The 15,915-nt window shown below is 48.2% G+C and overlaps 1 long non-coding RNA gene across 2 annotated transcripts; it reads right to left on the bottom strand.

Annotated features, from left to right (window-relative positions):
• Positions 1–1,518: 1,518 nt before the first annotated feature.
• On the bottom strand, positions 1,519–15,773 carry LOC132433344 (uncharacterized). 2 transcript variants are annotated; one of them, XR_009521124.1, is made up of 3 exons: positions 15,694–15,773; positions 6,589–6,702; positions 1,519–2,388 (listed from the first exon to the last, which is right to left on the bottom strand). It is a non-coding gene; the product is annotated as an uncharacterized lncRNA (long non-coding RNA). The 2 variants fall into 2 exon arrangements; XR_009521123.1 differs by lacking the exon at positions 15,694–15,773 and adding an exon at positions 14,149–14,225.
• Between the last annotated feature and the right edge of the window lie 142 nt (positions 15,774–15,915).

Raw genomic sequence — 15,915 nt, forward strand, 5'->3', positions numbered from 1 at the left:
CCCAAATGGCAAAGGCCTTAGTAAACATCTTCTGTGAATCTGGGACTGTTCCCAGAATCCCAAGGTCAAATGGTAGATGCATGTGGCATGAGAAGAGGGAAATGGGACTGGGAAAGAGAAGGAGAAGGGACGAGAACCAACATGTTTGGAGCAGATTCTATGTTCTCGTGCTAAAGGCTCTGAAGATGCTACTTCATTTAATCATCATCACATCGCTGGGAGGTAGTAGGGATTTTAAAAACAAAGGAACTGGTGTATAGGCTTTCCAAAACTAATAAAGGTAGCATTTCAAAGCCGTGGGGGAAAGAAGAGACTATTCAATAGAAGACTTTAATGTGAAATTGGCTATATACTTGGAAACAATCAAGTTGGACCCCTTACACTGCATTAAAACTCCAAATGGAGTAAACACAACCATTTAAGTGATTATTTATGTGAATTTGGGGTAGGGGAGGTCTTTCTCAGCAAAACACAGAAGGCGGCCACCAGAAAGGAAAGTACTAAGAGACTTGACTACGTAAAAGTGTAAACGCTTTAGGTCAACAAATTAAGTTAAAAAGACAACGGAAAACTGGGAAAAATACTTCCTACATGTTACCAGAGAGAAATATAGGTTCCTAATCTAAACAGACAATTCACATAGGAAGAAATTTAAATGGGCCAGAGTTCAATTTTTCTAGTAACCAGAGAAATATAAATTAAATCAAATTGAAGTACCATTTAAAATTTACCAAATTAGGGACTTCCCTGGTGGTGCAGTAGTTAAGAATCCACCTGCCAATGTAGGGGACACGGGTTTGAGCCCTGGTCTGGGAAGATCCCACATGCCACGGAGCAACTAAGCCCGTGTGCCACAACTACTGAGCCTGCACTCTAAAGCCCGCGAGCCACAACTGCTCAAGCCCATGCACCTAAAGCCCGTGCTCCGCAACAAGAGAAGCCACTGCAATGAGAAGCCCATGCACTGCAACAAAGAGTAGCCCCTGCTCGCTGCAACTAGAGAAAGCCCGTGCGCAGCAATGAAGACCCAATGCAGCCAAAATAAATAAATTAATTAAAAAAATAAATTTTACTAAATTATCAAACATTCATTTTAATAAAACGAGAGTGTCATGGGGCGCCATGGGAGAATGCATCATAAAACTGCCGATGAGAGAAACTGTGACACCGTAAAGGTTATAAACGTCTTTTGCATTCTAGGGCAGCAGAGGGGATCTGTTTACAGAGACGATCGTCCCTTTGTTCTGGATTGTCTTGGAAAGACCACTTTCTTGAGCCCTCTTGGTCAGGCAGCTGTGAAGAGCTTCCTGCTGTTCTTGGGGACGCCCAAAGACAGCTGCTTTAGACTAAGATGTTAAGTATTCTATTCAGTTATATAAACTGGGTCAGCTAGTTAAAGAACTTTTTCTCCCCCCTTAATCTCGATTTTGGACTGCTCTGTGCAGGAGGGTGTAGGAGAAGGAGGTGAAGCAAGCTTTAGACAGGAGGCCAGGATTTCTTCTCCCCTGGGGTGGAGGTCTACATGCTGGGCAATAGGGACCCAGTCAAGGGCACTGAGCCCCTGCACAGAGGCCAGTGGGGGCTAAGAAGAAAGCAGGCATGTGGCCCCCGTGAAGAATCCCAGACTGTGGACTTCCAGTTTATTTTTAATTTTTAAATATTTATTTATTTATTTGGCTGTGCTGGGTCTTTAGTTGCGGCCTGTGGACTCTTAGTTACGGCATGTGGGATCTAGTTCCCTGACCAGGGATCGAACCCAGGCCCCCCTGCATTGGGAGCACGGAGTCTTAACCACTGGACCACCAGGGAAGTCCCTGATCTCTGATTTACATCTGTCTTTTGTTCTCCCCAAACCTGCAGCCAGGTTTTGTCAGGTTGGTGGTAGCTGTGTTTTAGGGAATTCAGGGGGGGTGCTGAGCCCAGAGAAGCCATCCTGAGAGCTGAAGCCTGGAGATGTCACCAGATGGCAGGAGGTTACCCATTTCTGGGGAGAAGGGCAGTGGTCCAGAGGAAGGGAGGTGGCCGAGGTGACGAGTGGCAACCAGGTCAGAGCAGGAAACAGAAAGCATGGCTTGGAAGTCACTGGCAAAGTGAGCCTTGGAAGGCGTGGTCTCCCGGGCTGGCGCTTAGGTGATTTTCACTTCAGTATTAGAGAGCAGAGTGGCCCAGGGGATGCAGAATCCCAGGACCCCTGGCTGCAGGTTGGAGGCAGGAGAACAAGCCCTTTTATATGCTGGGTGACTGGAAACTGCACCTGCAAACTGGAAGACAATCTTCCAATTGCAGCAAAACCTTTTAAAAATGTGCATCTTCTGACCCGACAAAACCATTTCCGGGAGTTTATCAGAAGGTCAAAGAAAGGTAACTGTACAGCAGGGATCTGTGAACCTGGATGGGGAACAAAAACACGACACCTTTATTTCCAGGAACGTCTCGATGAAATTTAGCACTTCCTTCACTTACAAATATAGGCAGCAAACCACAGTAGAATTAGCCATACCTGTGGCTTTGCTGTCAACAGAAATCACAGCGTTGCAGAAATCAGAGCGTCGGCCACTCATCACCATTTCAGAGTTCCATCATTATTAGCCCCGCTATGGGATCTTGCTATTAAATGCATTCATAAGAAGCACAGCCATAAGTACAACCCATTTTCTTTTGTTTCATAAGACTATTTTTTAGAGCAGGTTCAGGTTTACGTAAAAGTTGAGTGGTGATCATTTTGAAATGTACAGAAATATCGAATCACTCTGCTGTGCACCAAGAACTAACATAGTATTGTAGGTCATTATATTTCAAAAACAACTGAATAAACTCATAGAAAAAGAGATCAGATTTGTGGCAGGGGTGGGGGGGTGGGGAAAGGGGGAATTGGATGAAGGTGGTCAAAAGTACAAACTTCCAGTTATAAGATAAATAAGTACTAGGGATGTAATGCACAACCTGATAAATATAATGAATGCTGCTGTATGTTACATATGAAAAGTTTTGAAGGAAGTAAATCCTAAGAGTTCTCATCACAAGGAAAACAACTTTTTTCTATTTTTTAAAATTTTGTATCTATATGAGACGATGGATATTCACTAAACTTACTGGGGTCATCATTTCATGATGTATGTTAGTCAAATCACTATGTTGTACACTTTAAACTTATACAGTGCTGTGCGTCAGTAATATCTCAGTAAAACCGACAGAAAATAAAATTGAGCAGGAGGGAATTCCCTGGTGACCCAGTGGTTAGGACTTGGCGCTTTCACTGCCAAGGGCCCGGGTTCAATCCCAGGTTGGGGAACTAAGATCCCACAAGCCACGCTGCGTGGCCAAAAAAAAAAAATTAAAATTGAGCAGGAAGGGACTTCCCTGGTGGTGCAGTGGTTAAGAATCCGCCTGCCGATGCAGGGGACACGGGTTCGAGCCCTGGTCCGGGAAGATCCCACATGCCACGGAGCAACTAAGCCCATTAGCCGTAACTACCAAGCGTGTGCTCTAGAGCCTGTGAGCCACAACTACTGAGCCCGCGCGCCTCAACAAAGAGTAGCCCCCGCTCGCCACAACTAGAGAAAGCCCGTGTGCAGCAACGAATTCCCAACGCAGCCAAAAATAAATAAATAAAAAATTTAAAAAGTGTTAACAAAAATTGGGCTTCCTTGGTGGCGCAGTGGTTGAGAGTCCGCCTGCCTATGCAGGGGACACGGGTTCGTGCCCCGGTCTGGGAAGATCTCACATGCCGCGGAGCGGCTGGGCCCGTGAGCCATGGCCGTTGAGCCTGCACGTCCGGAGCCTGTGCTCCGCAACGGGAGAGGCCACAACAGTGAGAGGCCCGCGTACCGGGGAAAAAAAAGAAAAAAAAAAAAAAATTGAGCAGGAAATACAGAAAGTTCCCACATACTTCTCATCTCACTGCCCCCAGAGTTTACCCTATTATTAATGTCCTGCATTACTGATACATTTGTCACCATTGTTAAACCAATAATGATGCATTATTATTACTACTTTGAAAAAATTTGTTTTGTTGAAGTACAGTTGTGTTAATTTCTACTGTACAGCAAAGTGATTCAGTTATACATATTCTTTTTTATATTCTTTTCCATTATGGTTTATCACAGGATATCGAATATAGTTCCCTGCTCTGTACAGTAGGACCTTGTTGTTTACCCATTCTATATATAATAGTTTTCATCTGCTAACCCCAAACTCCCAATCCCTCCCTCCCCCATCCCCCTTCTCCCTTGGCAACCACAAGTCTGTTCTCTATGTCTGTGTGTCTGTTTCTGTTTCATAGATAAGTTCATTTGTGTTATATTTTAGATTCCACATATAAGTGATATAAAATGGTATTTATCTTTCTCTTCCTGACTTACTTCACTTAGTATGATAATCTCTAGGCCCATCCATGTTGCTGCAAATGGCATTATTTCAATCTTTTTTATGGCTGAGTAGTATTTCATTGTATATATGAACGATACATTATGCTTAACTAAAGTCCACAGTTTACATCAGGGTTCACTCTTTATGTTGCACATTCTATGGGTTTTGACAAATGCATAATGTCACGTATCCACCATTACAGTACCATATAGAATATTCGCATTGCCCTAGAAATGCCCTGTGCTTCACCTATTCCTCCCTTCCTCTCTCTTCCTGAACCCCTGGAACCACTGATTTTTTACTGTGTCTAGTTCTGCCTTTTCCAGAATGTCATATAGCTGGTATCATACAGTACGTGGCCTTTTCAGACTGGCTTCGTTACTTAACAATATGCAGTTAAGGTTACCCCACGTCTTTTCATGAAGCTTAATAGCTCTTTTTTTTTTTTTTGGCCGTGCTGTGCGGCTTGCAGGATCTTAATTCCTTGACTGGGGATTGAACCCCCGGCCACAGCAGTGAAAAGTGCAGAGTCCTAACCACTGGAACGCCAGGGAAGTCCCAATAGCTCATTTCTTTTTATCTCTGATAATATTTCCTTGTCTGGATTCCCACAGTTCTTTATCCATTCATCTACTGAAGGATATCTTGGTTGCTTCAGTTTTGGCAATCATGAATAAAGCTTCTATAAATATCCATGTGCAGGTTTTTGTGTGGATGTAATTTTCAACTCATTTAGATAAATACTAAGGTGCGCAATTACTGGATCATATTGTGAAACTATGTTTAACTCTGTAAGAAACCACCAAACTGTCTTCCAAAGTGTCTGTGCCGTTTTGCATTCCCACCAGCAATGAAGGAAAATTCCTCTTGTTCTACATCCTTGCGAGCATTTGGTGGTGTCATTGTTTTGGATTTTAGACATTCTAATAAGTATGTAGTGGTAACTCATTGTTGTTTAATTTGCAGTTCCCCAAAGACATGTGGAGCATCTTTTCACATGCTTATTTGCCATTTCTGCTCCAGGTTTAATCATAAGCTTAGGTGATGCTTTCTGTAGGAAGACTATCCTCCCCCACTGTTATCAGTTAGCCTTTGCTGTGTAACACACTATTCCAAAACTCAATATTTATTTCTATTTATTTATTTGGTTGTGCCGGGTCTTAGTTGCGGCAGGCGGGCTGCTTAGTTGAGGCTCCAGGGCTCCTTAGTTGCAGCACGTGGGCTCCTTAGTTGTGGCATGCAAACTTTTAGTTGCAGCATGCATGCGGGACCTAGTTGTCTGACCAGGGATCGAACCCGGGCCCCCTGCCTTGGGAGTGCAGAGTCTTAGCCACTGCTCCACCAGGGAAGTCCCAAAACTCAGTGGTTTAAAATAAACTCACACATCTGTGGGTGTTACGGGGTTCAGCTGATCGTGGCTGGGCGGGGCTGGGTGGGGCTGGGTGCTTCAGGCCACAGCCAGCCTGAAGACCCGTGGGCTGCTCTGTTCCATGGGTCTCACACCTTCTTTGGACCGCTGTAGCCCAATTTTACAACATATTTTGATAAATGTGTTTCAGGATAATTGGTTTCCTTTGCAAACTTTGGTATATTATTTTATGCATTTTAAAATATTATTTTTGGGGGGTGGCAGGCTTCTTCTGGTGGCCAGGGGCTCTCTTGCACAGAGAAGGTTAAGAAATCTTGGTCTACAGGGATACACCATGCAACCTGGAGTTGAATCCTGAGGAGCAGGAAACAACCAAGACATCATGCAAGGGAAACTGGTTAATTAATCTTGGTTGTATCTTTACAATGGAATACCATGAGGGAAATAAGAACTTTATTGTAGAAGAATAATGAAATAAAACATTAAAATTATATTCAGTGGAAAAAACAGGTTATAAAATAATATGTACAGTGCTATCCAACTGCTTCCCTGCACCCCTGGTACCTACTGACCTGCTTTTGGTGACTACAGTTTTGCCTAAGAATTACTCATTAAAGAAAATAAACAATTGATGAGATGTTTAGAGAAGTTAGCTGAATTCCCTAAGGTTGGGCACCTCCTCCGGGAAGCCTTTTGGATTCTCCATCCTCTTTATTCCTCCCCGCCCCCACCCCATCCAGCGTGTCTGTCCTTCTACGCCAAACCCAGGGTGTGTTTTTACTAATCACTGATTCAGGTTCATCTCTCTCTCTCCATTTGCTTCTCAAGGGCAGGGGCTCCATGTTACTTACCTTTCAACCTCCAGCACCTTCTATAGCAGCAACAAGGCCATTTATGGAGTACTCATTGGGTGCCGGGTGCATGCAAAACTCCTCACCGATGTCTATTCTATCTTCCCAGCAATCCTGAAAAGAGGATGGTAAAATTCCTTCCATTTAACTGATGAGACAAAGAAAGCTCAGAGAGGTTAAGCAACTCATCTGAGGTCACACAGTAAAGGGCTGAGCTGGGACTTGAACCAGGTCTGTCTGAGTCCAGAGTCGTGCATATACCGCCCTCTCTAAGGGTCTGATGCACGGTAGGTGCTAGGTAGGTATTTGTTGAATGAGCGGCTGGATGGAGGGCCACGCAGCTAGCAGTGTTCTAGCTGAGACTCAAACACCGGTCCTGCTTTTTCCATAGCCCTCTGGATGCTCAGGAAAGACACCTTTTGCCCTTTTCTTTGTCAGTTCTGACCGTCTTCCAGCAAACTCCCCTTCCTTTGGGCTCCTGAAGCCTGGGGTGGGCACTGGGGGTCTGGGGTGCTCAGGGAGGGGTCTGGAGCACCGGAAAGGAGAGGCCTTGTCTCCAGGAGCTGCCAGGTGGGGAAACAGCCTGCCTGGCAGATGGGCAGCCTGGTGGCACCGGGCTGGACTCAAGGAGGACCTGCTTCCCTTGGACGGCTCGGAAGCCAGGAGTCTCCACAGACAGAGCTGAGGGGCAGATGCAGGAGGGAGGTCACGACTGGGCCCCGGGGGTGGCTGGCCAGAGGAGTCCCCCGCACAGATATCCTCCAGAGGGTTGAGCCACAGGAGGCAGGGACAGGAGCCACAGGACATGGTGCTGTCCGCGAGCACCCGGCCATGGTCAGGAGCTGGAACCGAGCTGGGGAAGGATCCCAGCCTCGGTCATGCTGCTGGCTGGGGGCCGGGGCACATTCCTGCCGGAGTCGGCTTCCTCTTGTCACGCTGGGCCATTTCCAGGGGTTGGCAGGGACCAGAGGAAGTCAGACCCACCCGGGGCTCCAAGGGGCCTGCGTTCACATCCTGGCTCTGCCACATTCTAGCTGCCACTTCAACTCCCCGGGCCTCAGTCTCCCTCTCCGTAATAAGAGCACCACCCTGCCTTTCCCAGTTTGGACATCTTTGCATACATTCCCCCGCGTGTTGTGAACCCACGACAACACTGTGAAGTAGGTATTACGGCTCCACTTTAGAGAGGAATTCACACCGTCATATCGGATTAGAGGCCCACCTGACTCCAGTATGATCACATATTAACATATTACATCTGGGACTTCCCTGGCGGTCCAGTGGTTAAGACTTCGTGCTTCCACTGCAGGGGGTGTGGGTTCGATCCCTGATTGGGGAACTAAGATCCCACATGCCAGGCAGCACGGCCAAAAAAAAACATATTACAGCTGCAACGACCTATTTTCAAATAAGGTCACATTCTGAGGTACTGGGGATTAGGACTTCATGAATCTGGGGGGACACGATTCAACCCATAACAACACTGTCATGAAGTAGGGGGTCACAAAGACAGCCCTTGAAGCAAAGGAGCTCCACTGCTTCCTAGCTGTGTGACCTTGGGCAAGTGACCTAACTTCTCTGGGCTTCATTTCTCATGACTGTAAAATAGGGATTGTGCATATCACTGACAGACGGCTCCAGCTGCTGCCTTTCCAGATCCACCCTCATGTTCCTGCCAAGGTTGCAGGAATGGACTGCTCCTAACTAGTGACTGAGCAGAGGGGAGCTAACTCGGGCTGGTCCCCACGAGACAAAGGACGCCTTTAACCAGGACTCTCCAGGTTAGTCTCCTGACACTTTCCTATGACTGCAATACCTACCATCTGAGACCCTTCTTACTCAACCCCCCGCCCCCCACCCCCACCCCCAGGAGTCAGACCTTCAGACCTGCATCATGGTCTGATGGCATATCCCAGACAGGGGTAATAGTAACACATTCCACGGGAGTGGTTATGACAACCCTGCACACGAAGTAATATGTGTAAAGCACTGAGAAAAGTGCTTGGCACTTGGTACGTGCTCAATAAAAGTTCATTCATTCACAAAGCATTTATTTAGTGTCTGCTATGTGCGAAACACTGGGGTTGCAGAGATGAGTAAAACCTAGTCCCGGCTTTCAAAGAGGTCACAGCATCTTTGAAGAGGTAAACCAAAGTGAAGATAGCAGTAGTGCACAGAGAAATTGAGAGCACGACGTGGGGGTGAGCATTCTGGAAATGATCGTAAAGGAGTGATTCAGGGGAAAGTAAAGCTGCGAACGTGAGGACGCCTGGGGCTTTCTCCACCACCCACAATCCACCCCGCGCCCAGGAATCACAGAGATCAGAACGATCAGCCTCAAATCCAGATCTGATCACATCCTTCCCCAGCTGCCAGGCACCTGGAGGCCCCCAGACACTTACGGATCACGAAGCACCGCTGGTCCTGCCCCTGCCTCTGCTCCAGCTTTGGCTCAGCCTCACCAACACTGAAGCCAGACAGACCATCGCTTCAGGCGTTAGCTGCCACCTTTCTTTCTCTACCAGTTGTATGCTCTTGCAGGTACCTCTGCCTGGAACACCCTTCCCTTCCATATCATTTGACCACCTCCTATGTATCCTTCAGGCCTCAGCTAAGATGTCACTTCCTCTGGGAAGCCTTCCCTGATTTCCTAAGTCAGAGGAGGTGGCCCTCTTCTGGGTCCCCTAGCCCCATGCTAGCCCTGTCACACTGCTCTGCCAGGGTCTGGTTCCTTGTCTGTTTCCTTGCAGGACTGTGAGTTCCTTCAGGGCAGGAACTGTGTTTACATTTCTATTTTTAATTTTTTATGAAAAATTTCAAACATACACCAAAAAGGGAGAGAACAGCACCACAAAATCCCATTCACGCATCATCCCAGATTATACTGATTTTGTCCCACTGGTTCTAACTCTCTCCCCTTGTTTTCTTTTTTCCCCTTTGCTAAAATTGTAAAGCAAATCATTCCCTCCCCCCCGCCATGTATTTCACTGTGCTTCTCTAAGAAATTGAATGAATGGTTTTCAATCACATGAATGACTGCTGCCAAGCTGTTTATAATAGCCCCCAGCTGGAAACACGCTTATCAGCTAACATTTGAAAATGAGGGGGTGCTCAGAGGACTCTGATGCATCCTTTCAGATGGTCAGTATGAAGACCACACAGCCCCATGGCAAAACGCCTGTGACCAAGAAAAGCCCAGAAAGGCAGAGAGCCCAGCCCAAGGTGGTCTCTGCATTCCCTTTTGGCAACCAGGCCAAAATATCTGCCTGGGTTCCCAGCCAGAATGGAGAAGGCAGAAAGGAAGGTGGGGATGAGGGTGGTGGGATGTGGGCGAATCTGCGATTCTCTCTTCCAAGTATTCTTCAGCGTCTTTAACAGCACCTTTCCAAGCTGTTACCTGCAAGCCAGATTCGCCAGGGCTGTGTGTGAGGCTGAACAAAGGACTGATGGCACCTGCTGGCTCCATGGGGAGCTTGCTGGAGCCAGGGAAAGCCGTGCTGAAGATCTCATGACAAAGGGCGGATCCAACCCCCAGGCACAGCCCTTCTCAGTTCCCAGAAGGTGGCCACCGAGCTGCACGGCTGTTTGTTCTGCATGGCTGTTTGTTCTTCTGCTGTTGGGGGTTTGGAAAGGCCACGGTGTGGTGGCACGGAGTTATCTGATGTCCTGGGCCATGTGTGTGCTTCACTGCGCATCGGGGCCCTTGTCCCTGCCAGGTGGCTTGCCCACCTGGGCACCTGGAGCTTGCTCTGGCCGTTTAAACAGTTATCAAGGTCAGCAGTTGTGACATCTTTGTTCCTTGGCAGAAGCATGACTTGGACTGCTGGCAAACCCTGACCCACAGGGTTGTCCTGGGGAAAACAGGATCCACTTTACAGCTTGGTTCCCAGGCACGGTGACCCCAGAGAAGGGGGCCTGTCCCAGCAGACTTCCTTGGATCCACCCCTACCCCTTGGGAGCTCAGTGTCCTGCAAACAGGAGGCGCTGACTTAATGCTTGTTCTCCCAGGTGCCATGCTGAGCCCGGCGTCTTTTTGCTCCCTGGAAGATCAGACTCGAGGGATTTTGGAAAAAGGACCCATCATAGTGCATTGGTTAGGGGGTCAGGGGTGGAAAGAGGCATTGGGGGGTTATCTAGAAGCCCCAAGTCTAGCCCCAGCTCCCCTGTAAGTCACTTGAGGACCTTGGGACTGCCTGTCCCCCACCTGCCTCATCTACCAATGTATCCATTCATCTCTGACTCTTCAATCAATTTGATGCCACACACGGTCACTGAGAAGCTTCCCCAGGGCCTACGAGGAGACCCAGAGCTGAAATGCCATAGTTCCTGTCCTCGGAAAGGTCACTCCAAACAATAACTGTGTTTTTTTTTTTTGCGGTACACGGGCCTCTCATTGCCGTGGCCTCTCCCGCCGCGGAGCACAGGCTCCGGACGCGCAGTCTCAGCAGTCATGGCTCACGGGCCCAGCCGCTCCGCGGCATGTGGGATCTTCCCGGACCTGGGCATGAACCCGTGTCCCCTGCATCGGCAGGTGGACTCTCAACCACTGCGCCACCAGGGAAGCCCTGTGGTTTTAAATGATCAAAAAATGACTGAGGGAGTGATTCTTGGTGAGGGAATTGATGGGGTTCAGGGCAGGCCGCCTCCAAACATGCCACTCTGGCATATTGATTATTTTGAATTAAAGTTTCTTGGGAAACAGCCAGTGCGAGAACATGCTTACCCTCCTTTGTCCCCCTGAAAAAGCAGGAAATAAATCTCCCATGTGAAGATACCCTCTACCAGGAGGAGAGGAGGCATGCCTATCGCCAAAGATAGCGAATTCAAGGTCTCAAGGCCAAGAAGGCTGTATAAACAAACTTTGTTACTTCTTCATTAATTTGCTACCCCAAGGAAAAAGGCTTCCGTGTTGTCAAATCTTCACAAGTGATTGTTTCTTTGCCTACAAGGTATAAAAGCTGCCTGCTTTAGTCACTTCTTTGAGCTTCATATGTTTGGGGCTCCTGGACGTTCGAAATTAAATTTGATTGTTTTTCTCCTGTTGATCTGTCTTATGCCAATTTAATTATATTAGACCAGCCAAAGAGAACCTAGAAGGGCAGAGGGAAATTTTTCTCCCCTACAGGATCAAGAAAAATGTCAAGGGCTTTCATTTGCTAAGGGTCTTGAAGATGGAGCAGAAGTTCACCGGGCAGGCAAGTGTGGGAACCCCAGAGACAAAGACGGAGGCAGGAAACACGTGGTTGTCTGAGAAACTTGAAGAAGTTATGCCGAGGCTTAGCTGGGAAGGGCCTTGGCGGGTCTGCTTACTTCACTGGTTGCCAGGAAAGGCCTTGGTGTCTCCTACTAACGTGTTTTTACCCACAACAGCAGGACACTTTTTTTTTTTTAATTTTGTTTATTTGTTTTTGGCTGCGTTGGGTCTTCGTTGCTGCGCACAGGCTTTCTCTAGTTGTGGCGAACAGGCGCTACTCTTTCTTGCGGTGCACAGGCTTCTCATTGCGGTGGCTTCTCTTGTTGCGGAGCACGGGTTCTAGGCGCACAGGCTTCAGTAGTTGTGGCACGTGGGCTCAGTAGTTGTGGCTTGCGGGCTCTAGAGCGCAGGCTCAGTAGCTGTGGCACACGGGCTTAATTGCTCCACGGCATGTGGGATCTTCTCAGACCAGGGCTCGAACCCGTGTCCCCTGCATTGGCAGGAGGATTCTTTTTTTTTTTTTTGCGTTACGCGGGCCTGTCACTGCTGTGGTCTCTCCCGTTGCGGAGCACAGGCTCCAGACGCGCAGGCTCAGCGGCCATGGCTCACGGGCCTAGCCGCTCCGCGGCATGTGGGATCTTCCCAGACCGGGGCACGAACCCATGTCCCCTGCATCGGCAGGCGGACTCTCAACCACTGCGCCACCAGGGAAGCCCTAGCAGGCGGATTCTTAACCACTGTGCCACCAGGGAAGTCCCAGCAGGACACTTCTGACACCAAGTGTGTGGTTCCCCCAGCCAGCAATTCTCCAGCTCTCTGCAGACACCAATGGGGTGCCCTGTAATTTAATTCATTCTAATGCTAAGTGCCTGGAGTCAGTGCAGACCCCACAGGTTAAGGGCCGAGTACACAAGACCGTCCCCCTCTTCAGTTGCAAGTAGAGATTCCTCAGGTTACCCACATTTCTGTACAATTTGGCTACAAATCAGGGATTCCCTCCACCCCCTCCTCACCTTTCATAATTTGCTATAACAGCTCACATAACTCAGGGAAACACCTTACTTCTGCCGGTTTATTACAAAGGATACAAACAGCTACATGAAGAGGTACATAGGGTAAGATCTGGTAGGGTCCACAGAGAACAGAGCTTCTGTCCCCATGGAGTTTGGGGTGTACCACGCTCCCAGGAAGTGCTTGTACTCACAACTCAGAAGCTCTCCAAACCCCTTCGTTTAGGGTTTTTATGGAGGTTCCATTACATAGGCATGAATGATGAAATCACTGGCCACTGGTGATTAACTCAATTTCCAGCCCCTCTCCCCTCCCTGGGGCAGGGGAGGGGGGACTGAAAGTTCCAATCCTCTAATCACAAGGTTGGTCCCTCTGCGATTAACCCCCAACCTGAAGTTATCTAGGGTCCTCCTGACACCAGTCATTCATTAACCGTAAACTCCAGTACAGTGGAAAGCTGCTTGTTACGAAAAACAAAAGATGCTCCTATCACCTCTGTCAGGAAATTTCAAAACCCTTGCAGAAGCTCTGTGCTAGGAACTGGGACGAAGACTAAATATACATGTCTTACTATATTACAACATTGCAGAGTCAGACCTGAGTTCAAAATCCTGACATTTCTATGTTGGATGACTTGCTGAATTGGAGTTTCCTGCTTTATAAATTAGGAGATTACAATACCTATCTCACCAGGTTGGAGTGAGAAGTAAATAAGTGTATGATGAAAAAACATCCAACAAGTTCCTGGCATCCAGTAGATGCTCAATGCGTGTTTATTCTCTTTTAAAAAATTAAAGTTTACTCTGAATGTAATAAACATCAGCACCTACCACAGGTCAGGTCTCCCCGTGGCATCTCATTTAATCCTTGCAGTCATTCTGTCAGGTAGATTATCACTCTCATTCTACAGAGGAGGATACTGAGGCTCAGAGAGGGCAGGTGGCTTGTTCAAGGTCACACAGGCGACAGGATATGGAGCCGGAATTAGAATGGAGTGGGCTGGACTCCAAATCTTAATTCTTTCCAGACTCTTCCTCAACAGACAAACCACCAGGCCTCAGCAACCCCGTTCATGACAGAGACTGCACGTAAGCTCCTGGTATCCATTTCCCAATCTTTTTTCAGTAACAGAAACTGTAGTTGGTCACTTTGTAGCTCAGTCCAAAGCCTTCATTTCCTGACCTCCCTTTCAGTGAGATATGGCCATGGGGCTAGGTTACTGCCATTCAGATGTAAGGAGAAGCATCATGAGGCACCTCTGAAGTCTCCTTAAAAGGGAAGGGAGATTGCTTGCAAGTAAATGTTGATTTGAAGAAAAAAAAAAAAGGAGGAGGAAGCAAATGCCATCTTCCTACCTTTCTCTTTCCTTCCTGCTGGATGAACTCAGACTAAATGACTGGAGCTCAAGCAGTCATCTTGGGCCATGTGAAGCTGTGCTGGTAGGACAGCAAGATGGTGAATCACCGTCCCAGTCCTAGACTGCCTCCCTCTTCCCTCTTCTGAATATCAGCTCTTCTCTATTAAGCCTTTACTTCAGCATTTAAACAGGCTCAAGTTTCTCCCAACCTAAAAGAAAAAACTCTTCTCAAACCCATGTTCCCTCCCACCAACTGGGAAGAACCACCTATTCTCAAGGTTTTTGTGTCTCCATTTCCCAGCCATTCCTCAACTCACTGCATCTGGGTTTCTGTCCTACCATTCCATCCGAATTGCCTGGGCCAAGGGCCTCCGGACAGCTAAATCTAACAGGCTTTCTTCGGTTACCTTCTAACTGGATCTCTCAGAAGCATGTCATGTTGCTCCCCATGCCCCCCTCATCTTGGGTTCTGTGCCACCTCTGCTCCCCCTGCCTCTCTAGCTGCTCACTCTCTGTTGGCTTTGCTTACTAACCCGCTGCTCTGAGCTCTAGTCTTCTCTGTCTAAGGAATGATCTGACTTCTTTTCTTGCATGTCTCAAAAGCAACTCAAACTCAACATATCCAGGGAATTCCCTGGCGGTCCAGTGGTTAGGACTCCGCGCTTTCACTGCCGAGGGCCGGGGTTCAATCCCTGGTCGAGCAACTAAGATCCCACAAGCCACGCTGCGCAGCCAGAAAAACCCAACATGTCGAAAATGAACATTCTCCCTCTCCTCAGACCTAGCTGTTCTTGCCAGAAATCTGGGAGAATCTTTGACACATCTCTTCCCATCATCACCCACAACCAATCCGTGGTCAAGCCCTGACGATTTCATCTCCTAAATAAAGTTCACCGCCATCAGCTGACACAAACCACTCTAGGGACTGTTGCCTGGATCCAGTACAACATTCTCCTAATTGGTCTTTCTGTCTCCACGCCAATCCTCTTCTAAACACCAATTTTGTACACAGTAGTCAAAGGGATCTTTCTACCAACAGGGTCATGTCAATGGCTTGCTCAGAAGTCAACAACTTTCCTTTATCCTCCAGACAAATAGCCCAACTCCTGCCTGGGGCTAGCGAGGTCAGAGCCTGCCCCCTACCCCCTTCATCTCACTCCCCCTCCATCTCTGTTCCAGCCACAGCGGCCTTCGGTGACACCCATGCTTCCTGAACCCACCCGCTCCCTTTCCTCGTGCCTTGTGCACTAGCTGTCCCCTCCAGCCCTTCCTTGTCGCCAGTTACCTGCCACACTGCCACGCCTGCCACATGCATAAACTCCCTTCCCAGTAAGCAGCAGCATTCGAAATGACTTACGCATGTAAATGTTGTCCTTCCCAATTAACATGTTAGCTTTTGGAGGGCCTGTTTTGCTTGCTGCTTCACCCCAAAGGGCCAGGCACAGTCACCCAATGAAAATTTATTGAGTGAATGAATAATTCGCCCTCTCCCGCCCCCATAGTGCTCATAAAGTACCCTAATCCAGGGTCTTAGGAGCCCCACCTGAAAGGGATCCTGAAGAAAGTTCTGTAAATAAAGATGAAGAGGGGCTACTACATAAGGAAGCCGTCCTTCCCTTTCTCTTACGGGAGAAAGGGTGGAAGAGCGCGCCTGCGCACTCGCTTCCCTACGGCCGCATCCTACTTCGGCCGTAGGGTGGCGCTGGGCTCAAGCTTCCTGGTAGCGCGGTCCTCCTGGCCGGCTTTGGGTCGCTCTAGCCGCCTT

This window comes from Delphinus delphis, chromosome 11 (genome assembly GCF_949987515.2).
Source record: "Delphinus delphis chromosome 11, mDelDel1.2, whole genome shotgun sequence".
NCBI lineage: Eukaryota > Metazoa > Chordata > Mammalia > Artiodactyla > Delphinidae > Delphinus > Delphinus delphis.